Genomic DNA, 24523 nt, shown 5'->3' with positions numbered 1-24523 from the left:
CCAGGGCTCTGTGCATGTGCTCCCCGTGCCCTCCCACCCTCCTCCCATCCTCCTCCTCACCAACAGGTACTGCATCATTTTCAAACGGGGACCTGGGATTCTCTCATCCTTCTATCCATTTGATGCCTTAATTCACCGCGTGCTTACGGAGTTCCCGTTCTGTGCCAGGCACTGGGGGGACAGCGGGGGCGAGGCAGACCCCCTCCTGCTGTTGTACCAGGTGGGGCGGAGGGGACCCCCCAGCCGCAGCACTGTTGTGGCGGGCACAGTGGGGGGAGCTAGGAAGCAGGTGAGGGGGGGGGCTGTGCCCTCACGAGGTGTCAGGGGCCCCGTCTCTGCAGAGGGGACCTCTCGCTGACACCGGACGGATGGCTGGGTGTTGGACACAAGAGTGGGGAGCAGCTGGAGAGACCGCCAGGCATGAAGACGTGTGAAAGGCAGGAAGCACATCCCCAGGGACCGGGGCAGCTAAGGGCTGGGTATGATGATCAGAGTTACCTTTGGCAAAGGTGACCCTCTGCCCGGAATAGGACACGGGGGATGGGCACGCCAGAACAGGTGTTGACAAACAGCCGTGGGCTGTTTCTGTCCTCAAAGCTTTATGGAGCCCAGCTGTGCTCATCAGTTTACCTCTTGCCAATGGCTGCCTTCTAGAAGTGGAATCAACGAACCAGAGGCCACTGGCCCACAGTGCCTGACATGTTTACGCCGACCTTTTACAGAAAGCACTTGCGGACTGCTCTGTTACAAAGCTGCCTTAGTTTGGGGTGTTCTGGAAGCAGGGATGAGATAGGTGTGGGCGCGGGTCTGATGGCGATAGGTGCAGGGCATGGGCCGATGGGACCTGGGGCTGGATGGGGTCAGGCAGGGAGAGAGTGGACGTGAGCAGTGCTGACAGAGACCCTGCTTTGAGGGAAGCAGTTCAGGTCCGGGCAGGCCTTGACCACCTGACAGTTCCAGAACCTTCTTTTAGTTTCTTCATGAGACGGGCTCCTTGTCTCCGCAGCTGAATCATGCTCCATGGATCTTCCCTTCCAGGACTCGCTGATGAAACTGAGAGGTGTCTTCACCTTTCTCCTAAACGTGACGTGGGGTGATGAGAACCCATGGTTCCCGGGAGCACCTGTCCCTATGAGCAATAGGTTTGTCTCCCCAGTCTGGAAGATGGCAGTCTACCTAATTCCTAACTCTGCCCTGCAAGCTCACATTCTATCGGTCCACCAGGACGTGGCACCGTGGGCAGTGAGCTGTGGCTTTAATGTTGGCGGTTCTGTGTCAATACAGGCATAGTGCATCTGCAGGCAACGTTGTACCCGTCTGTCCGGATCGCCACTGGAAATCACACGCCAGAAGCTGAGCCTGGGCCGGTAGGCGGGTCGGGGTTCCTCCGCACAGAATGACTCTTGCCGAGCGCACGGCCTGGAGCTCTTCCTCCTGAACCCGAGACCCGGCTGGGGACACCCAGACGGTTGTCTCAGGCTGGAGGAAACCCAGCGGGGCTCTGTTTTCTGAATTCCTGGGGTCCCTTCACTTGTAAAAAAACGCCTTCACTGAGATGTGATTCCCACTCACACAAGTCACCTGTGGCAAGTGCACAATTCAGTGGTTTTGGTGTACTCGCGGGTGGTGCCGGCATCGCTCTGGCGAGTTTCAGACTGTTGATGGTGAAGGGTATCATCATCGCCCCATTCCCCCAGCCTCCGGCCACCATTGATCTGCTTTGTCTACAGGTTTCCCTGTTCTGGGCTTTTCACATAAATGGCGTCGTATAGCACGTGGCCTTTTGAGACTGGCTTCTTAGACTCGGTCTCGCATCCTCCAGGTTCATCCGTGTTGTGCAGGCGCCAGTGCTCCCTTCCTTGTTACGGTCAAATAATACTCCACTTCAGCTGCCCCTTCACTTCTGACGACCGTCACGTTGGCACTTGCTGCACCAGCAGCTGCGTAAAACGGGGGGCTGGCGCACGTTTTCTAGAAGAGGCCAGATGGTAAGTAATTTCAGCTCCATGGGCCAGGCGGCCTCTGCTGCACCTGGTCAGCTCTGCCGCTGTGGCTCGGAAGTGGCTGCTTGAATCTGGGTGTCCATAGTGTGCACCGTCACGCTCTCCAGCCCCCGGCCCCACCTGCCCCAGGGTCGGTAACCCACCTCCTTGGGAGTGTGCCCTCCCTTCCTGGCACACGCGTCCTAGTGAGACAACCACCGAAAGTGTAACGTGTCTGCTGGTGGCCAGAGCCCTGGAGAGACAGTGGACCGGGCCAGGGCCCTGAGTGTGCTGGGGTGCCTGTGGGCACATGTGGGTGCACGTGTGCATGCATGGATGCTACTTTACAAGTGGATTGGGAAAGGCGGCTGGGCAGATGACAGGGAACCCCTGCAGGGGCCAAGGGGCTGGCCTGATGCTGGAGGAGCCTGTGGTCGGCATGGTAGGGGCAGGTGGAACAGGACCAAGGGGGCTGGCTGGGCAGAGCTGTGCAGGATACGGTGCAAAGGGCCTGGGGAGCATAGAGCCGAGGGAACACATTGGGTTGTCCCATCTTCCTTGTGTGGCTGTGGGCCAGACACTTCACCTCTCTGAGCCTGACTTTTCCCGTGGGCTCCTCGCACCCCTGGGATCGTTGCAAAGTTGAAATCAGGCAGCAGTCGTGCCTGGCACACGGTCAGTGTATGTCTCCACAACCGGTAACGAGAACACTGCCCGCTGCCTGTGGAGGGTAGGGAAGGCCCCCACCCCAGGGATAGGATGCCCACCTCAAGGACCTTCCCAGTAACTAATCTCTCCTTCCTTTGGATAACTACTCATCTTGGAATTATCATTCCTTTCTGGGTTCTAGGAGGTTCTTTGTTCTGGGATGTAACATAATACAGATCTACATTTCTTTAACTAGGGCCTTGGGCCCTTAGGACTAGGTGGGTTTTGGGATTCAAGCTTGTCTGGGTTTTAGGAAGATACCGCAATGTGTCTACATTTCATGAAATGCTCAGTGGGTCTGGGGTGGCACTTTGCACCACAGGTGAGCATTTCTGAAACAAAAGCATGGCCTGTCTGTTGGAGGAGGTCACGAGAGGATGTGACCACTGGTTGGCCCACAAGCTGGCCCTGGACAATCAGAGGCTTCTCCTGTCCCCTGAGCTTGGAATGTATGTTCCATCCACTGTCCTGCTGTTCCCACTGCGAGCCGTCTGCAAGGACGCAGCCCTGAGAGGAAGGTGTAGCTGAGACCTTCTGGACAGTGGATGTGACCGAACTCAGTTATGGCCTCTCCATAAACTTCTACAATTCTGGTGGTGGATGCCAAGCTGTGCTTGTCCTGTGGTGCCCAAGACCCGCCTCATTGTAAGTCCCCTTGCTTCTTAGGCTGGCACCTACCTATCTGAGCAGCCTCCCTCTTCTCCCAGCTCCCCCAGCCCCCTGGCACGGGCCTGTTTCAGATTTCCTCCGGGAAGGCTCCCAGGGCGCAAGCCAACACAATCCCAATCAACGAAGGGAGTGACGGTCTCCTGTCCATTCAGGTGGGGTTTTGGTGGTCTCGGCTCACACTGAGAACCTTCTATGTGCCAGTCACTGGGGTTTTTATATGTTGCTTCATCATATCTGCTAGTCACTCCTGGGGGTGGGTACACGGTTACTGCCCTGGGCACTGGGTCCCAAGGTCAGCTGGCTGGGGAGATGAGGAGTGGGGCCACGAGCCTGGAGTCTGTCTCCAGGGCCACAGCTACCCTTCTGTCCCCTTGCCTGCTGCGGGGACACGACCTCACCTTCCTCATTCTGGTCGAGGCGCAGGGCTTGGCCTCCAGCCCTGGGGCCAGCACCAGGTACTGAGCAGCCTCAGCAGAGCCAACATTTGACGTGTGTGCTGAGCATTTCCCGATGGCGACCTGGCTGGGAAGCTGAGCACTCAGGCCCCTGCTGACGCCATGGTCAAAATCGTCTTAGAACTTCTGGTTCAGAATTCCACGTGGATTCTACAGCTCATTCTTTGTTTTATGGACCTTCTACGGAGTCAGATCAGTCCTTGGAGGTAGGCCTGCTGTGTGCAAACAGCCAGGAAGCATTATCTACATCATGTTGCTTCAGAGAGAGGTGGGTAGGCAGAGGTTGCTGATAAAGCCATGAGGCCCGCATTCCTGTTGTGGCTTTTAAATGGGCCCTGAAGCCCCCTGGAAAAGAGGTGTCCTCAGATGTTTTAAATAGGTGTCACTAAACAACAAAGTGCTCTGCAGGACAAAATTCTACTCCATGTCTGAGTCCAGTGCCTTTTATTTGAAAATTGGGGCATTTAGTTATGGCTGGAGCTCGTGCACTGGGATGAACCTGTTTCCACACAGGGAGGGGCTTGTGCCTGGGGTGGGGTGGCCGTGCCCATGTTTATTTGAGCTCCAATCTGAGCCAAAGACTTTGGGGTTAGATCTGTAAAGTTTCCAATTTTTTCACAAAAAGTTTAGGCATATGGAATGAGCCTTTTATTTTTTTTAATGTTTATTTATTGAGAAAGAGAGAGAGACAGAGAGAGAGAGAGAGAGAGAGAGAGAGAGAGAGAGCACATACACGAGCAAGTGGGGAAGGGGTAGAGGGAGAGAGAGAGAGGGAGAGAGAGAGAGTCTCAACCAGACTTCACACTCAGTGCAGAGCTGGATGTGGGGCTCGATCCTACAAGTTTCAGATCTTGACCTGAGCTGATATGGAGAGTTGGACACTCAACCAACTGAGCCACCTGGATGCCCCTGGGGTGAGCCTTCTAGACATGCCATAGTCCATGTGGCTTTTCTGATGCCCCTCTCAAGGGTTTTAGGCATGTATGGAACGAATTTTCCCAGTGCCTTTGTTTCCTCTCCCTCCACTCTGTCCTCATGCCAGGTCATTGTTCTGGAAGTCTCTTGTCACCGGGCACAGTCTTCGGACAGTGGTCCTGAGGGGCTCAGGTGCTCTGGCTACACAGAGAACACATCCTGGGTGGGAGTCCTGGCTGTGCTGGTTAGGCCCCACAGATGTGGGCTCGCACAACACCTCTGGGGCTGTTTACTAGTCCGTACAGGAAGTGCTCTGGGTCAGGAACCTGGGAGTTCTTTGCAAGCTCTACACTCCCACCATTCTGTCTTTGTTTCTTGCCCTTGCTTATCCCCTCGGCAAAACTGTTAGCCTGCTCTGGATTACCTACTGTGTGAAGCTGAAAAGAAAAAGAGCAGTATTTATTTCAAATTCACACCGTTCAGATGGTCTACTCATTTATACGAGCCACATACGGGACTTGCACGAATTGGCGAGACCTTCCTGTACAGGTCCCCTAATGTTTATTTTTGAGAAACTAAAGTGACTTGAAACAAATCAAGGTGTGGGACAAGCAGATAGTTTTAAAAGTCAAACGGTGTCCCAAGGTTGCAGAAAACACCCACAGCCTCCCCTCTCCCCACCTCCGCTCACATTCTTATCTGCCCTTAGCAGTTTCTTCCAGAATTTACCTCCTTAGTTCAGGCTGCTGTAACAAATTATCATAGACAGGGGTGGCTTCAACAACAAACATTTGTTTTTCACAGTTCTGGAGGCTGGGAAATCCTCGATCAAGGGACTGACAGATCCTGTGTCTGGTGAGGGCCTGCTTCCTGGCTAGGATCTTTCTTTTAGATCAGATTTTTAACTTACTTACACCCCTCCCTCTCTTTTTTCTTTTTTCTTTTTTCTTTTCTTTTCTTTCTCTCTCTCTCTCTCTCTCTCTCTTTCTCTCTCCTTCCTTCCTTCCTTCCTTCCTTCCTTCCTTCCTTCCTTTTTTTAAGTAATCTCTATACCCAATGTGGGTCTTGGACTCACAATCCTGAGATCAAGAGTCACACACTCCACTGACTGAGCCAGCCAGGCATTCCTCCCTCCCACCTCTTTTTTAAGATCTTATACCTCTTTTTGATATTCTTCCAGCTTCTCCAAATAGTATCTCAATTTTTGGTTAAATCTACATACAGGTTTTATTATGATTATCATAACTACAGCTTTTTTTTTTTTTTTGGTACTTTTTGTTTATTCCAGAATTAATCATCGCTTAGGCTTAGGTACACCTTCCAACATGCCTTTCCATGCCAGCTTCCACCTGGTCAGGCCTGTCAGTTTATCAGCCCTCTTTTCTCCTTGGAGACGTTGTTCTGGAACCGTCGGACTCTTGCCCCGTCATGCAGGTACCCTCCAGACTGCTACCTGGTTCTGGTCCAGAACTTTTACTCACTCCTGTGATGGAGTTCACGCTTCCTGGATCTTGCAGCTTTATCTGTTTGTTTCCTACCTAGTCTTAGTGGAGTTCATTCTTCTCTAATATCTTCAGATGCCTTCTTCTCATGTTCAGTTCACAGTCGGCTTGAGTATGGACTCCTAGTTTTGAAATTATTTTTACCTAGAATTTCGAAGGCATTTTTCCCACTGAATTCTGGTTTCCATGCTGCTATTGAGAAGTCTGATGCCATTCAGATTTTTGATCCTATTTTATGACCTAATTTTCCTCTCTCTGAAAGCTTTTATCCTTGGTGTTCTGAAATGCCATAAAAGTACGCCTTTGTTCTTTTATTGTTTGGAAACTTGGTGTGCCCTTCAGTCTGAAGGCTCGTGCCCTTCAGTTTTGGGAAAGTTTCTGGTATTATTTCTTTGATAATTTTATTCTCTTGATTTTCTCTGTGTTCTCGTTCTTAAATTCCTATTTGTCAGATGATGGATCTCCTGGCTTCATCATCTAACTCTAATTAGAAAAAACATCTCCCATTGTCCATTTCCTTCACTTTCGGTTCTGTTTTCTGGAAAACTTTCTTAGCTTTATTTTCTGGTGCTTCTACTGACTTCAGATTTACGTTCTTATGTTTGTAACTTCTGGGCATTCTTGTCTCTGATTGTTTCTTCTTGTTTCATCCATGCCTTGCCTTTCTTCATCTCAGGGAAGATAAACCTTTGTGGTTTTCTTCTCTTTGCAAAGTATGTACTTATACTAGTTATCAGTACTACATAGCAGATTACACCTGGACATACTTTTGTGGCTTAAAACAACACTTCCTGTCTTACAGTTTCTGTGGGCCAGGAATCTGGTAGGACCTAGCTGGGTGGTTCCGGCCCAGGATCTCTCCTGAGTTTGCGGTCAATGTATCAGCTAGGAACGGAGTGACTTAAGGCATGGATAGAGACGAGGATCTGCTCCGAAGCTCAGTCATGTGGTTGGTGGCTGGAGGCCTCCACTCATCACCACATGGGCCTTTCCATATGGCTGCCTGACATGGCAGTTGGCTTCCTCCAAAAGTGAGCGATCAGGGAGGGAGAGAGAGAGTACTAAGATAGAAGCTGCAATGTTTTTAATAATCTAATCTCAGAGAGAACGATCGTCTCTTTGGCCGTATTGTATCAGTCATGCCGGCCAACCTTGGCAGGGATTGGGGACCACACAGAGCATGAGGACCAGGAGGGAGCCAACCCGCGGGAGGCTGGCTACCACAGTACTGGCTCTGAATGTCACCCACTTGTTGTTTTGGTTTCTGTTGTTCACCCTGGAGACTTTTCTCAAATATCTGGTGACCTCTGTCTGTCCCAACACACTTAAGAGTGAAGCGTGCAAGCTGATTGGAGGCTGTGTGTATGTGCCTGCGTGGGGGAGCTTGTAGACTGTCTCTATATTTGGGTTCTTCCCAAATTGAGGATTTGACGGCAGGAAGTTTATTTAGGAGGTGAAAGACACCCCAGTTGGGTAGTGGGTTGTGGAACACGGAAGGGAAGGCTAACAAGAAAGGGTGCGTTATGAGACCAACCACTGCTGCGTGTGTTTGGAACTCGATCCTGCAGAGAACTCTGAGAAATGGGGCGAAACACACCCCTCAGGACTACCCCACCTGCATGATGATGGAGCAGGGGCATTTATGCCCTGTTCTGAATCACTGATTGAGGACTACGGGGGAGGGTAAAGTCAGGACCTGTCCACCTGCTACAAGAGGGCAGAGCAGTGTTCTGAGGTTTCAGGGGAACCTGCAGACACGAGATACAGGTACTACTGTTGGAGTCTAAAGGAGCGCTCAGGAGTGGATGAGGTCTGAGCACTGACACTGGCCATGGGCTTCACCGCAGGGAAAGACAGACGGCTTTTTACTTTGACTCCCAAATGTCAGTATATTTGTAAATCTTTCCTCTGGAGGACGTTTTAGTCTCTGCAGAGAAGGAGCCTCTGATCTCTTGACTAGGGTGGGGTTGAGGTCCGGCTTCTGGTGTTCTGGAGCTGGCAGGGGGGTTGGCTGGGTGGGGCTGTTGCTCTCAACAAGGACACTTCTATTCAAGCCTCTTCTTGTTTGACACTGTGCCCGACCCCACCCTCCGTGAGCTGATATCCCTGAGTCTGGGTCTGTCTTGTTCACTCCCCCAAGAATGAGCCTCAGGTCACCCCTAGAGGTGTGGGTGGAGGGGGGGGAACCTCATTGTATGGAGCTTGGGCAAGGTCCTCGGGACTCCACCAGGCCTTGCCGCACCTATGCCTCACCTCGGCCTTCCAAATATTCAATTTCCACGATTTAGAGAAGTTCTTTGGGCACACACCAGCAAGGTTCCCCCCCCCCCCCAACCTGCAGGTCATGACCTTTGTCCCGGTCCCTGGCCAGGACACCCAGCTATCTCAGCCTCCCGGCGTCCTCACGCTGGGGACTGCATGCCTCTCATTCGGTGTGTTTCTGCTTTTCCACCTCCTTGTTTAGGGGACCATTGACATAAGGCATCGGAAAAGTCTCAGTCCCCCATTTCAGTATCTATCAGTCACAAAAAGTTCTTTCAGTCCTTGGGAACTTGCAGTGACATTTCCCTTAGAAAACTTGTTTTCAATAAAACGACTAGTCAACGCAGAATTAGACCGGTTCTTCCACGCTAATAAACCCAGACGTCTCATGTCTTCACCCCAGTCAAGACTTACCCCTCACTAGCGCCAAGTCCAATGTAGGCTGCGCCGCCCCCATCCGACCCGTGGCTAAGCCATGCGTAGTGCCACTCCGCGGTGGCCACGGCGGGGCACACTGGGGTCGCCGTGGTGTGAGCGGGTGCACTTCAAAGGCCGGTGCCTGAACTGTCCACAACCCACCCGCCACGTGGTTCCTAGAGGCGCGGTAGGGGGGGGCTGGGAAACCATGAGGACGCAGGCGCACTCGGAGAGCACGAGGCTCCGCCCTGCGGTGAGGGCGGCTGGGAAACCACGAGGACGCATGCGTGCTTGGAGAGCACAGAGCTCCGTCCTGCCGCGAGGGAAGCTGGGAAACGACGACGACTCGGGGGCGTGTGAAGAGTAAGCGGCCCCGCCCTGCCGCCAGGGAGGCTGGGATAGCGCGATGACGCATGCGTGCTTGGAGAGCCGGGCCAGAGCCCGCGCGGAGCCCGCGGGTCAGGTCACCGCCTTCGGGGTGCCTTCCAGCCTCGGAATCAGGAAGGGCGCCGACCCGGAGGAGGTAGATGGGCCTGTGGCGGGGCCACGGCGGGCCTCCTCTGCTGGCACGCCTCCTCCACGGCCTACAGGGTGCGCCTGGCGTCGTTTTGCAGCTCAGGGTTTGCGGAGCTCAGAAAGCAGACGGACACCGTGGCCGCCTAATTTTTCGGTGACCTGCCGCGGGGAGGACGGGGAACACTCGGCGAGTCCTGACTGTCGGCCTGGGCTGCTGGCGAGATCTCCGTCACTGCCCGCGACCCCCACACCAGGCTGCCCTGCGGGTCTGTTCGTGGGTCCGTCTTGGCCACGAGAAGAGCTCGCCTCGCGTGTCCCCAGCCACGCTCACCAGCCCATCCGGTGAGTCTCGTGGTGTCCTGGGATGCTTCCTGTTGCCGACTCTGAGGTCTGCGTCTCCTGTAGGACCAGCTCTGCCGACCACCGCCGCACCTCCTGCATTTAGCTCTGACCTGTGCAGACACGCCAAGGCAGGGGCAGGTAAGGCCTGAGTGACACTCGTGTGTTTTAACGGTTGCGGGCTTGCTGGGTGGGCAGTCACTGAGCGATGGCGCCAGGACACGTGGGGAGGAGGGTGTGTGCGTCGTCACGCAGGCTCCGTGGGCCTCTTGGGGCGCTGTGATTGGCTCACAGTTCTGCGCCGTGGGAAGGACAGCCCTAGCCAAGATGCTGTGGGACCGTCCCTCCGAAAGGGTGTCTGCCTGGCCTGCGAGTTTGAGGGTGGAGACACCCTGTCCCCCCTCTGTGGACCTAGGCACCGATGCCCGCACTAGCCCTCAGACCTTGGCACGACAGAGGATTCTGTGGGTACGGGCAGTCTCTGGGGCATTGTGGGGTGGGGAGATGCCCAGGAGAGCCCAGTGGTTGGGGCCGGAGGGAAGTAGTGGACAAGGCGGTGGCCGTTATACTGTTGTGTTGGTAACACGTGTGCTGACTGTGGCTCGTGAAGACTGCCTCATACTGAATACGATTTGGGGGCAGGGTCAGTTGGGAGTTCATGATCATTGAGCCTCGTGCACTGCCCTTTCCTTCCTCATTGCCCTCCCCACCGTCCCCACAGCTGAGTGTGGGCTCCCTGGCCCTTCTGTGGGTTTGGGGGGGGGGGGCTCTTACTGCTCCAACAGCGGAACAGTGAACGGAGCGTGCAAACCCGCGTTCCTTTTGCGATTTGCACGTGCACGGTCGTCCAAACATGTGGAATCGGGGAAACTGCTACAGAGCCTTCTACTTTCTTTGTTCAACGACTTCGTCAAAATATAATCCACATACCCTGCGACTCGTCTGAAATGTGCGGCTGAGTGGCTTCTGGAATGCTCACATAGCTGTGCAAGGACGGCTGCAGTAGAACAGTAGAACTTCCATTGCCACTAAGGGAAACCTCATATGCTCTAGCTATGACCCCCATGTCCCCCTCTCCCAGGGAGCTGCCCATCTGTTTTCTGTCTCTGGATTGGCCTTTTCTAGACATTTCCCATTTGGGAGGTGGTCCCCAGATTTCTCATCTCAGTTTCCTGAAAGGAATATGGGGGTGGTCTTCTCTCCTCTCTTAGCCTTGCTAGTCTTGCACTGGGAGCCCCCCCCCCCCCCCGAAGAGGGAGCTAGGCAGGAGTTAGGGATAGGGCAGGGTGGGGCCAGGTGATTGGCGAGTAGGGTGGAGGGTTGAGATCAGGGTGAACGAACCCCGGAGGCCACCAGGCCCTGGTCGGTGCCGGTGTCTGTCAGCCCAGTTCAGTCGGGGAGGCAGGGCCCGTGAGCTGGGTGGTGTGTGTGGCCTGTGCCCATTGGGTGCCCTCAGGGGATGCCTACATGACCCGGGGTTCCCCCGGCTGGGAGTTAGGGCACTGACTACAGAGTTCCCGGCATCTGATAGTGACAGCGCAGGGGGAGGCGGCTATGTTTAGAAATAATTACTCTGTCTTGTGCAGAGGTATTAAGGCATCCTCTCTGGCAGTTGCAGGAATTAGCTCGAGGCATCCCTGACAGAGCAGCAGTGACTGTTGCCGGCTTGTCATAGACATGGGCCACGTGGAGGCAGGGAGAGGGACAGGGAAGCTGGTGGCTGTGGGAGAGAGGAAGCTGTCCACGCTCAGACGAACGTGTTATCCTAAGAGCCTTTACCACGGATGTGTGTGTAGCTGCTCCACAGGGGGACACCCGCAGAGGGATGCTGACCAAAGCCATTCATCACGCACATGTTTATTAAAGACACCTGATGGCCGGACCCAGTTCTAGGCGCTGGGGCTACAGTCCAGCTGTGAGCAAAGTCCTTGCTCCCATTCTAGTGGGGGAGGACGAGTAACACACACACAGAGCAGGTGAAAACAAAGCCGGTGCACGTCAGGCGGCACTTGTGCAAGCCCTGAGTGAGGCCAGCGGGTGACCTGGGGCAGAGAGTTCCAGGAGCTGGATCGGCATGTGCCAAGGCCCTGTGGCAGGAGGGAGGGGCAGCGAGGGGGCTGGAGTGGAACCAGACGTGTGAGAAGTTGTCAGAGGGGAGCAAGTGGCCAGATTGGGTTTAACTCTTGGATCACAGAACTTTCTGTTTTCACGTCTTCCCCTTAATCTCAGGTGTAGCTGGCACGTAGTAAAAGGCTCTGATCTTAAGCCTCTAGTTTGATGAGTTTTGCCCCTTTATGGTCTCCCTGCCTCCCCCCCGCAGCCAGGGCGCCCTCGGATCTGATTTCCAGCACCAGGCAGTATGTTATGTTCTAGAACCTTACGCATGTGGACGCACACAGTGGGAAGTCTTTGGCACCTGGATTCGTTCGCTCCGTGGAGTGTACCTGAGATCCATCCACATTGGTGTGTGTGTCAGACGCGTGCCTCTGTTTCAATACCGAATGGCGTTCCGTACGACAGATGGGCCACGGCTTCTTTACCCATCTTCGCGCTGACGGACGCTTGCTCGTTGCCAGGTTTGGGCAGGTTTGAGTCAAGCCGCTGTGCACGTTCCCACACACGCATCTCTGGCCTTTTCTCTGGGGGAGGGGAGGTGGCTCTTGGAGGGTTTTGAGTGGAGGGGGGTCCTGATCTGACCTGGGTTGGGCTCTGGCTGCTGGGTTGAGAGTAGGACGCAGGGGCAGGTGGAGGCGGGGCCCTCTGCGCAGCACCCCTGCAGGTACGTGATGTAGGTTGAAGCACGTCGGCACGTGGGCCTCAGACCTTCCCTCTCAGTTCAGGGATCCGGGGATCTGAATGCTCATGAGTGGTCTAGAGAATCCAGGGAGGAGTCCTTCATTTATTCTTGGAGTGTGAGTGACTCCCCCCTTCCTCCAAATCACAGCCCTGGGTCCCTGCGGGGCCACCACACTTATGCCAGGGTTGCTCTGGAGGAGCAGAGGGCCCCGTGTGCAGGTCAGGACTGTTACGCGTCGGGCCACGTGCCCCTTGTTAACCCCTGCAAGGTGAATGCCATCTGCTACGGTCGGAACGTGTGTGCCCCCCAAACTCATGTGCTGAGATCCTAACCCCCAGGGTGATGGTATTAGGAGAGGGGACTTGGGGAGGGGCTTAGGTCATGACAGTGGAGCTCTCATGAATGGGATTAGTGTCCTTAAATGAGAGACCCCAAAAGGCTCCCCCATCCCTCCCGTCCTGCAAGGACACAGCAAGAAGACGTTGGCTATGACCCAGGAAGCGAGCACCCATCAACACCGAATCTGGCGGCACCTTGATCTAGGATTTTGAGCTTCCAGAACGGTGAGAGTTGTTGTCTGATGTTTATAGGCCCACCCAATTTATGGTGTCCTGTTACAGCACCTGAGCAGACTGAGACACTATCCTTGGTAACTGACTGCAGGCTTCACGCAAGACATGAAGGGAGGAGGGGTCCGTGCTGTTCTGTGGACCCCTGCCTCTGGGGACAGGGCCACGTGCCTGGATATTAAAGGATGGTCTGGGCCTGCTGGGGCTCCCCGGCGGACCTGGAGGACAGGCTGCAGGCTCTTTGCCTGGAGGTGGCTGTGTTTCGGGAAGAAACACTTGTCTTTGCTGGAGAAGAAAGCCGGGGATGATGAACATGGGCCGCCAGCACTGTCACGTGAGGGCCTTGTGTTCTCTCTGCAGCATCCAGAGCAGAGGGGGGCGGGCTTGGGGGCAGAGGGCAGGTCCTGCTCCTGGGGGTCTGTCGATGCTGCTGGTTCCTTGTAGGAGAGCACTGTGCTCGGGCCCCTACAAGGCCCGGGGCGCGGCTGAGATGCGGAGCATGGCATTTGTAGGGGGACCGGAGAACCAGGGCTGGGGTGAGGGGCTCCCTGGGGCTCCGGGTATGAAAAGAGCCTCCCTCCACCTGCTGTCTGCTGGCACCTTTGTCTGTAGCCTGCTTTGTCTCGCGCCTATGAGTCTCCCCTCTGACTCAGTTTCACTCTTGACAGGCTGGTTGGCCTGGGGTTTCATGAGGTTTTACGCACCCCACCCCAGGTGAATAACGGGGACTTTTCATCCTCGTGTTTTCTGGCAACACCTTCGAGGGAGCCATCAGTTTCTGCACAACATCTGAGATCTGCAAACTCTGTTTTAAGTACAGCCCAGGCTCGGTACACGTGACAAAATATGGAGGCCGAGTTGCCTAAGAAACAAATCAAATTGTGCATTTTGGGTACGTAAAAAGCCAGGTGGAGGTTTCTTTTTACAGGCAGGAGGTGGGGGGAGCAGGGAGGAAAGATACCAAAAGCACCAGCAGTGAGAGAGCAGAGGGGAGCAGAGAAGCTGAGGGAGGGGGAGCAGCTCTGGATGAAAGGGGCAGGTATAGGGAGACGGCTTTCGTGGGAGGAGCAGGGACCAGTCTAGGTGGGCGCCTCTCGCCACCGTGCACAGACCTCTCACCTCTGCATCGCGTGTCGTGGTGCTGGGCCTTGCCGGGGCATCTCGCGGTTCCTTCCGCCTCGCCCCATCTGCCCGCCTGCTGGGGACCCCTCCCCAGTTAGCGAGGCTTTGTCACAACAGGCCAATTTCAGCGGGGGCTATCCCCCCTCCCGCCTCCCTTCACCCCTGCCTAGGTGGCGCTGCATCCTTCATAAAGGAGGTCATCGTGGTCCATGCGGGCTGGATAATGTCGGGGGGCAGGGAAAGCAAAATGCCCAGTGCCTGGGACCCCAAGAAGTAAGAAAGAGCGGAGGCAGCGTCAGAGAGCTAAGCAGGGTGGGAGAGCCATGGGCACCCTTTGCCTGCCCCTGGGGTCACCCTGCTCCTGGAAGGTGTTCCCAGCGTCCTTGGCTCACCCCACGGCAGGAGAGCTGGACGTCGTGACCGGGTGAGGGGGCAGCGGAACGGGTGAGGCTGAATCGGGCGGGGCTGCCTGGCAGCCTGGCAGAGCGGCTGGTGAGTTCCGACCCTTGTGCAGAGGCTGCGTGAGGGAGGAGCAGGCTTCCAGGCCCTGATGATGAGCTGGGCAGGGCCTCCCTTGAACTTGATTTTGTGCCAGTTACAGAGAATTCCTAGTGCTCACAGTGTGAGCTCTGGGCGTGCACGGGGCTTGCACTAGTGCTTTCTCTGGCCGTTTCAGTTGTGGTTTTCTCCTGTACGCATCTGTGCAAATTCGGGAACAGGAAGAGGTTTTCTTTTCTCTTGCATATTCCTTGCAAAGGAAGGGGTGGTTTGGAACTAGTGACTTATTTGTGTGTTCTTTCTGTCTGTCTGTCCCGGCTGTGGTGATGGCAGAGATTCCCATTTTCTTTCTTACTGACCTGAAACAGAGTCCCGCCCCCACTGCCCAACAGAAAAGTCTGTCAGGAACGCAGCGTCTCACAGAATCGACCCCCTCCCTCCCTGCCTAGGGTGGCAGGCACTAGAATTTTACTCCTTAACAGTTTCCTGCCCCAACTGGTATGTGGGCCGTGAGCCTGTGCAGGACAAGGATCCAAAAAAAATTGCTCTGGAGTCTGATTCTTTTTTTTTTTTTTTTTTAATTTTTTTTTTTTTAACATTTATTTGTTTTTGAGAGAGACGGACAGAGCTTGAGAGGGGGAGGGGCAGAGAGAGAGGGAGACACAGAATCGGAAGCAGGCTCCAGACTCTGAGCCGTCAGCACAGAGCCCGACGCGGGGCTTGAACCCACGGACCGTGAGATCATGACCTGAGCCAAAGTCGAACGCCCAACCGACTGAGCCGCCCAGGCGCCCCTGGAGTCTGATTCTTTATTTATGTCCCCAAAATGCCAGGTGGGGCCAGCCCAGCTCACAAAGTGGGACTCTGAGTAGCAAAGAATTTAACCTTGCCCAAAGACGGGTCAGCCCCTGCACCCCTAGGGGGTAATCTCTAAGCCCTTGGAAAGTCCAGGTCTTGGTTTGCCCCGGGGGAGGGGGGAGCTTGGGCCACACCAACACTGTGACAAAAGGTGGAGTTTTGGGGCATGGCATCATGTGACGTGGGCAGGGGCTTTGGGTCACGGGGTATCAGCTTTTGCTCCAGAGGTCAGCCATGTGGGCACTGAACCATGTGTCTCTGTGGCAGACCCTGGTAAAGACTGCGGGCACTGAGGGGTGGGGGTCTTCCCTGGTGGGCAGTGCTCTGTGCTTGTAGTCACACGTGCTGCGGGGAGCTGACGCTGTGCTGGCCCCAGCGGGACAGGGCCGCGGAGATTGTGTGTGGAATCACCCTGCGTTCACTTCTTCCCTCGGTTGACTTTAATTTGTATGCTGTCCCCGCGATAAACCGTCCTCGTGAGCGTATCAGCTTTTGTGAGCTCCGCGTGTCCTTCTAGCAAATTATCAAACCCTGGGGTGGTCTCCTCACTTGCCCTTGGCGTCAGAAGTGAGGGTGGTCAGGGCACCTGGGTGGCTCAGTCGATTAAGCATCTGACTCTTGATTTTGGCTCAGGTTGTGATCTCACGGTTCGTGTGGTTGAGCCCCACGTCGGGCTCTGTGCTGACGGCGTGGAGCCTCCTTGGGCTCTTCCCTTTCCGTCTCTCTCGGCCCCTCCCCTGCTCATGCCTCTCTCTCTCCCTCTCTCTCTGTCTCAAAATAAACATAAAAAAAAGAAGTGAGGGTCTTCTGGGGACTACTCCTGACCTCATGTGGGCATTACTGCAGGTCCCCTGCGGTCTCTGCACCCCTGGCTTATCCTGGACTAGGTAGCTCTCCATCTGGTCTCCCCGTCCTCACACTGTAGCCGGCGTGAGCTTCTGGAACAAGCAATCCTTCTGTGTCTGCCTGTGGAAACTCTCCACTGGTTGTGTTTGCTCAGACTCTAAAGCTTGTTCGTGAGCAAAAGCCTCAGCGTAACGTGGCTTGTGCTGACCCGTCCCGTCAGCCCTGGCCTACCACCTCCAGGCTGTCCCCGGCCCCCTTTGATTTGTAGAGCATACCCGAGCTCTTACCTCGGGAAGGCTCCCGAGGGCCTCAGAGAGGTGTCCCTGCTCGTTTGCCATCTCACCACCTGTTCGTGGCCTTCCCAGCACCCCCTCAGCGTGGACTCACACACTTGCATTGTTCCCTTACGTCTCTGTCTTCCGCATTTTCCGTGTTGGCCATTCCCCAAAGGCAGGAACCTTGGGGGTTTTATTTGCAGCTGTAGACCCTGTACCTAGATCTTAAGCCTCCACATGTTGGTTCAAGAGACCCTCCACCACTGCCACCACACAGCAAAATCCCCATACCACTAGCTGGTTCCCCAGGCTCCTTGATCAGACTCCCTCAGAACCTGGTCCCAAGCGTGCTCCCGGGGGTCCTGCTCCGTCTTCCGGCTGCTTGGGGGTCCAGTAGCTTTCCTTCCCCTTTCCTGGCCGGGTTATGCAGTGACTTAACCTGGTCACAGGCTGAGAGGCCAGGAGGGCAGGTGAAGGCAGATCCCGGGTTCAGCACATGTTGTCTTGTGGGGGGAGAGAGCTCTGCATTGTCTTCAAGCAGAGAGAAGGTGCACTTTTGTATGCATCTATTTTTGGTGTTTGTGCTCTGTGGGGTTCTTGCTGTTCCTTTGTTGTACTCTGGAGCTCTGTCACAGCTATTTTCATCAGCGTGTGGTGGTTTCTTCCTTGTTTTTACTGTTTTTTTGTGGGGAAAACGAGCACTGAGACCTTACTAGTCCGCCATCTTGCAGACATCATTGAGACCTTTCTCCCCTCGGTTGGCCAAGCACGTGATCGATCTTGGCGAACATTCTGTGTACAGTTGAAAAGAATGAGTATCTGAAAAATACAGCGTTTTATAAATGTTAATTCGGTCAAGGTGGTTAATGGCATTGTCAGATCTTGTATTTCTTTACTGATTTTTGGATGACTTGTTTTATCAGTTGCTGAGGGAGGGGTCTTAGGATATCCAGCTATAGCTGTGGATCTCCCCCTTTAATTCTTTCTGTTTTGCCCATTATTTTGAGGTTCTGCTGCTAGGTCTACCTGCTCCTGAGTTTTATACTTTCCCAACAGATTAGGTACCTTTTGTCATTATGCAGAGTCACTTTTTAGCTCTGTTAACACCCTTTGTCTTCAAATCTAGTTAATCTGTGATTAATATAAACTTGATATAGCTGTTTTACACTTACTGTTTGCATATTTTTGACCATATTTTACTTTGAGTCCGGGTCCATCTCTGCAGTTGACAATCTCTGCCTTTTCACTGGAGTAAGGTTTAGTACATTTACATCTAGTGTAATTGTTGTTATGGCCAGCATTAACTCTCTTATTTGACTGCTTTCTGTTTGAGTTTTCTGGTTCTTGTCCATTTGTACCTCCTTTTCTGCCTCCATTGTGGTTACTTTTGCTTGCATTCGTGTTCCATTTTAATTTGTGTGTTGGGTTTGTAGCCTTGTCTCTTGCACTGTTTTTAGTGGTTGCTCTAGGGGTTACACTAATGATGTTTAAAGCCATGGACCCAATAATGCGAGAAGTGACAACTTTCCTGTTTAGAAAGGACGATGTCCCCAGATTGAGTCCCCGGACACTTCCATGTCTGGAGCTTCGGGAGATGAGAAACTAGCAAGGTGCCTGAGGAGGCATCCTAGAGGGAAGGTGGTGTCCCAGAGGCCTAGAAAGGAGAGGCTTTCAAGGAGCAAGTGGGCTAATGGCCATGTCCACTTTGTCAGAGGGACTAGCCATGTTGGAGGGTGGCAGTGGTGACCATGACAGGTTTTTATGCAGAAGAGCGGCATTAAACTTGCTTAGAATCACTTTAGGAGAACACAGGCAGGCATGAAATGGGACCAGCACATGCAGACAACTCTTTCAAGGGATCTTCCTGCTAGGGGGAGGAGAGAGTCAGTGCAGTCTGGAAGACTGGCAGGGAGGGCCTCAGTGTCGCTGTTGCTGGCAGATTTTACAGCTTCTTTCTGTGCTCGTGGGAGTGACTCAGAACATGACAAAAAACGCATTACAGAACCCAAACCATGCCTGTACACATACTTAGGTACACGCATAAACTAAGTTTGGGTAGATAAAACCCCAAGTGTTACCAGTGGTTGAGTTTCAATTCTGGGATTATGGATGGCTTTTTAGACCTGTGTCTATTTGAAAAATCCAAACTTTACGCTTTTTTTCCCCTGAAAGAAGCTCATTTAACATTAGCCATAAAAAAGTGAAGTGGAAAAGATAATTAAGTTTACCGAGAAAACCCGAACATAGCCTTCTCATTTCCCTTAAAACCACTTTTTTCTTTGAAAACAAATCAAAACAAAACTGTGGCAAAAAATTCAAAAAAGTATAGAAAAGTTGAAAAGCAGAAAAAGGTTTCTGGCTGACCCTCTCCTTTAAGTCCCTTTCATCAGTTATGTATATGGTTCTGGAACTTGCTGTTTTGGTGACAGTTCTTTTGTGGAGGTAGTGATGCACCTGCACATACAGCTCTCCCTCGTTCAAAATCAAGATGGCATAATACGCCTCCATATGGGCGCCTCCTAATTTATTCCCCAGCAGGTGGCCCCCCCACCCCCCCGAACGCTAATGCTGCTGTGACGATGTTGCACTTAACGTGTGGCGTGTACGCACTGTGAACATAGACCAGCGGGAAAGAGTCCTACGGGTGGAACCAAAGGTACGTGTGACCAAAAACTAGTCAACTTCCAACAGGTTTTACCGATTGAGTTGCATCTGCCGCGTATCAGAGGGGGCCTTTTTACTTCTTCCTTTTTGAATGCTGGCTATTTTAAATATTTTTGCCAGCCTGACGCTTAGTAACGGTGCTGTTAGTTGAATTTCTGTAGTTACGAGCAAGTGGAACGCGTCTTCCTATGCTCGGGAACCGTTTACATCTTTCCACTCGGTTGTTTCCCTGTGGGTTGTTTGTCCTGCACTTACTGGTTTGCCAGAACTTTTTATTTGTGAAGGAAATCCATCATTGGGGAGTTGTTCACAAATAAAAAGTTCTGACGAATCAGTAAGTAAAGGACAGCCAGGGACCTTTTTAGTTAGAAGCCTTTTCCTTTTTTGGCTACTGCGTTTTACCTCATATTTAATTATTTCAAGATAACTTTAAGAGGTTTTTTTTTTTTTTTTTTTATAACTTTAAGAGTTGTAAGGTAACTGATTATGTCACTGTGTCTAGCGAAAGTGACTTGGCCTCAGTTTTCTCTGGCTTCACGGTCTGTGCTCAGGGGAACGGTCTGGGGGGAGGCAGGGAGGGCATGTGGCCTCACCTGGCCTCGCCTGGCCAGAGAAGCCCCTGGACGCCAGGCCCTAGGCTTTCTGGGCTCCTTTCCAGCCACCGTCTCCAGCCTCCAAGAGGGCAGAACCTGCAGGTTGCCATGTTGGTGCCTTTGAGGACTGGCTTCTCGTTCCAGGGCCTGTGCGTGCGGGCCGAGCCTCAGGGCCCCCAGGAAGCCTTCCTGGAGCCCTCCAACCCTTGACTGTGGCCACTGCCTCCGAGCTCCGGGCTTGTCTCATCCCCGCCTCACAGTTTACACCTGAATCACAGCAGAGAATTTGGGGAGACCCTGCAGATCACCTGTGTCGGTGTCACTTTTATAGTCGAAGAAACGGGTGAGGTCGGGGAGGTGTAGACAGTAAAGGGCAGGGTGAGAGTCCTGGGTGTCGCATCTCTTTGTGCCCAACACTGACCCGTCTTACGGCTTCTGTCCTCTGGGGGTCTGCTGCCCTCCTGTTTCTTGTTACCTGTGCTGATTGGAACACAGTGGGTGCTTTGTGAACCCTCGGGGCTGGGTCCAGTGAGCCTAGAAGCCACATTGGACGTGAGTTTGAGTCTGCCTTGGGGTGGGAGTGGGGTTCGCTCTGCTGCCGGCCGGTGAGCACCCGCAGGGAGCGGGGGCACTCCCACCTTTCCTTCCTGCCGTGGCCCCGGGGGTGAGCTGGGCAGGGGCTGATCCATGGTCATGTGCAAGGGCGTCTGCGGTTCCCCACTGAAGACAGAGCTCAAAGCAGCATTCCTGGGAGTGCGGGAGAGGCATGGCGGTCCTTCTGGATTCAGGGGCTCCTCTGACCGATGCCCGAAGGCGGCCAGCCGGGTGAGCTTGGTGCCGCAGAGGCTGAGCCCCGAAGGCAGATGGGCGAAGGCTAACAGAGAGAAATTGGCTCAAGGGTTATTTCGTGGGGTTTTAGGAGCTTGGATGGGGGCTACAGACCTGCCTCGTCTTTAGTGTGAACAGGAAGCTAAGTGGGAGAGACGATGAAAGAAGACAACAAAATACCTGTCTCAGGGTTCTGTTCGTCTAAGGGTGGTGCTTTGGGGGGCCACCATCAGGAAACTCCTTGTGTCCAGGTGGAGGGTCAGAAGACGGGAGAGGGAGCCTCAGCTGAACCCTGAGAGCTGATTCTGAGGCAGAATGGAAACCTCACTTGGACTCACCTGGCATTCAGTTTATTGACTTTTAATTAGAGTTGTAAAGCACGTGCCTGGTCTCCAGCCCCTGGAGTGTGAGGCAGACAGTCACTTACATATATGTGTATACACACACACACACACACACACACACACGTACACATCACTGCCGAAGTTTCATTGAGGCCAGGGCTCTCCCTGAAGGCTGGTTGTAGTACTTGCTGGGCCTGCATTTGATCTGGTGCCTCCTTTGTGCTCCACACTTCTCTGCTGGGAGCCCTGGGGCCAGGCAGCAACGGGGTGGCCCTCTGCGTGTCTAAGACTGGGCACCCCGGGGCGGGAGCTGCTGTGGCCTCTGCCTATCCCCCCAGTCCACACAGTCCGCTTCCTTCGCGGTGGCTTACCAGGGCCGGCGGATGCTGTCTGTGTGCCGGGGGGCCGCTTGGCCGAGAGGCTGCAGTCACTGACACTCAGTGGCCCTGATCTGTCCTCTGCTTCCTGCCCCAGTATGTGAGGACACTCGCTTGCACTGGGAGAGATTAGGTCAGCCGGTAGGGAGGACCAGAGAGGGGTGTGTGTGTGTGAGACAACAATGACTCTCCCAGGCCAGCTCTGCCCCATTAGTGAGTTCCAAAGGATTCTCTTTCTGATTAAGCTGGGTGAAGTGAGCTGTCCTGTTTTGCACTTGGAGGCTTGGACCCCTCCTCACCGTGGCCAGCCCCACTCTTGGCTTGAGTGTCCCATCAGGAAGTGATCCTCCCCTCCTCACTGGGGAGAGTGTTGGCTTCCCTTCCCCCTGCCCTGTCCCTCCCCTTCTCCTGCCTGCAGGGGTCCACACAGCTGGCCTTGGGGTTGGTGGAGCACAGTCCCCTTGGTGGTGGCAGCCCCAGCCCGCTGTCCCTACGGCCACACAGTCCCTTCTGCTCCCCTGCTTGTGCTGCACCCAGAATGCCACGACCCCGAGCGTGTGCCCTGGCGGGGACTGAGGCTGACTCCCGGCCTGGGGCCCCGCCAGCAAGCCCGCAGGGAGAGGTCTGGGGTTGGGCCCTGGTGACTGGGTGAGAGCGTGGGGCGTGGCTCCTGCAGGCTCGGCTTCTCAGAGGGCCTTGTGATGGTCTCTGGGCAGCACCCCAAAGGGCCAGACTTGGGTATCTCAGGGACTTGGTACAGGTGCCCACTCGCCTCCCTCGTCCGCCTTGGGGCTCGGAGGCGTTTGGATCCTGCATCCCTGGGAGTACGTTGCCTTCCGGACCCTCCTGCCTGACGTGTGGCTTGGCCAGCGATGACACTGGTTACAGGAAGGGGGGCACAGGAGGGCAGACGCCGGGGACCCACAGGGGTCATGGGGAGGGCTTCATGTCGCTGTAAGGGGTGGCCGCAGGGGCCTGTGGAGGGTGGGAGCAGAGCCGCTCAGGATTACGAGGAGCATCTCGCCCCTCGGCCCACTCCTGGCTCCTCTCCATTCCCTCTGCTTCCATAGCAGCGCGTCCCCGTGTGGCTCCATTTCCTCCCACGGGCTGGGACACGGACCCCAGCTCGCATGGGCCCCCGTGACAGAGAGCCCACCCACGACGGATCAAGGCCATCCATGCTTTCAAATATTAAATCTGTTCGGAATATTAAATAATTTCCTCTTCAATGATTCCAGTAAATTTAATTAGTGCTGTTCTCCCAATAGAGTTGTCTCCTGGCTTCTGAAAACCTCCTGGCTTCACGAGGAAGGGGGCTCAGACTCCTGTGCTCTGCGCAGCTGCACTGTCTCCCCCGACGGCCCCTTGGGCGTCTTCAGCCGCTGGGTCCCTGTGCTGGGTGGGAGTGGCCAGGTGACACGGAGCTCCATCCGTCCTCTGATGGCTGTCCGCAAAGCGGGGCAGCAAGCACTTACGGGGGTCTAAGCGGAGTTTGGTTCCTTGGGCCCTTGTGGGCTGGGGGGGTCACAGACAGCCTGTGGTCTCCACCCTGGACTCGCTCGTGTTCTCTCAGATGGCTCAGGCTGGGGGAAGCCCCCTGCCACGTCTGGAGCCAGCCCTGAAGGCCTGGGTTATTTAGACTCTCAGAGACTCCGTTTCCTTATCTGCAAGCTGGGGGCAACGATGCCAACCTCACAGCATTATTTTTTGAAGATTAAATGAGAAAATGCACGTTAGGTGCCTAGCATGAAGTAGGAATTTGATACGTATTATTTATTTCATTCTCTTTCTCTCACGAATCACAAGCTTTAAAAATACATATTTTGGGGATGAAACTTCCAGAACTTTAGTTCAGAATAATAACCCTTGGGGCACCTGGGTGGCTCAGTGGGTTCAGCATCCGACTTTGGCTCAGGTCATGATCTCATGGTTTGTGGGTTCGAGCCCCGCGTCGGGCGCTGTGCTGACAGCTCGAAGCCTGGAGCTGCTTTGGATTCTATGTCTCCCTGTCTCCCTTTCTGTCTGCCTCTCCCCTGCTCACGCTCTGTCTCAAAAATACATAAACATTAAAAAAAAAAAAAAAAGAATAACAACCCTGGGCACAGGCCTTCTGAAAAGAGCCCCAAGGAGGGCCATGATGGTCCCTGAGCCCTGAGGGCACACAGAGAGCTCCCCGCGGCATGGCAGCAGCAAATTAATTTCAAGCCTGATCTGAAAGGAACGTGGGGGAAGTTGGATCTGCGGGACATCGCCGGACGTTTCCTTCTAGAATAAAGAAAGCTGTCCCTCGGTCGCTCCTCTGCAGTGATGTTTTGAGTCTGGCTACCAAGCAACAAATAAAAACAACGGCAGCAAAGACACATCTCCCTGATTAGCCCAGTGATGGATTTGCATAATCAGCACCGGGTCAAGCCAGCTCATGCGAGGTGCGGCTGGCAGCCGGCGTGTGCTCCCCGGGGCGCTCCGTCAGCTTCTCGGTCAGAGGCAGGAGAACCTTCCGACCCTGCAGGCGGCTCCCCGCATTTATCAGGGCTGCTTTCATTCTCCCTCCTCCTGCAAGCTGGAGCTCCGGCCTCTGTAACGTTTCTAATCGAATTAGAAAAACACTCCTTATGTTTTTCTTGATTACAAACACAATTCAGGTCCAAGGTGGGAGACTTAGTGTAGACAGGAAAGTTCAAGAACAAATAACAAAATCACCCAGCGCCCATCTGCAGAGGGAATCGCTGCCAGCCCTGGAGGGTGAGTCCTTCTAGCCTGTTCTGGAGGCTGAAGGCATATAATTGGCCCTGTATTGCACGGTCGCGTTTATAGACCTTTTCGTTTGATGGTTTACGAACACTTCGCCACGGCATTCAATATTCTTCCACAATAGGATTTTTAATGAGTGCACAAATTATTTACTGACCCCCTGGAGCTGGACATTCAGCCTGTTACCAGTCTTTTGATGCCATAAGCTGCAAATATTCTAGTACATAAATCTTTGG

At 54.1% G+C, this 24523-nt stretch overlaps 1 protein-coding gene across 4 annotated transcripts in view; it reads left to right on the top strand.

Annotated features, from left to right (window-relative positions):
- Positions 1 to 9360: 9360 nt before the first annotated feature.
- The window catches only part of RBFOX3 (RNA binding fox-1 homolog 3), a 450332-nt gene continuing 435169 nt past the window's right edge, over positions 9361 to 24523 (top strand). For all 4 annotated transcript variants that reach the window (XM_047833696.1, XM_047833697.1, XM_047833698.1 and 1 more), the window contains exon 1: positions 9361 to 9906. The gene's annotated coding sequence lies outside the window, so the exon portion shown is untranslated. The remainder of the gene's footprint in view (positions 9907 to 24523) is intronic.

This window comes from Prionailurus viverrinus, chromosome E1 (genome assembly GCF_022837055.1).
Source record: "Prionailurus viverrinus isolate Anna chromosome E1, UM_Priviv_1.0, whole genome shotgun sequence".
NCBI classification, from domain to species: Eukaryota; Metazoa; Chordata; class Mammalia; order Carnivora; family Felidae; genus Prionailurus; species Prionailurus viverrinus.
Note: the sequence above shows the minus strand (reverse complement) of the source record. Positions and strands in the feature narration are given on the sequence as shown.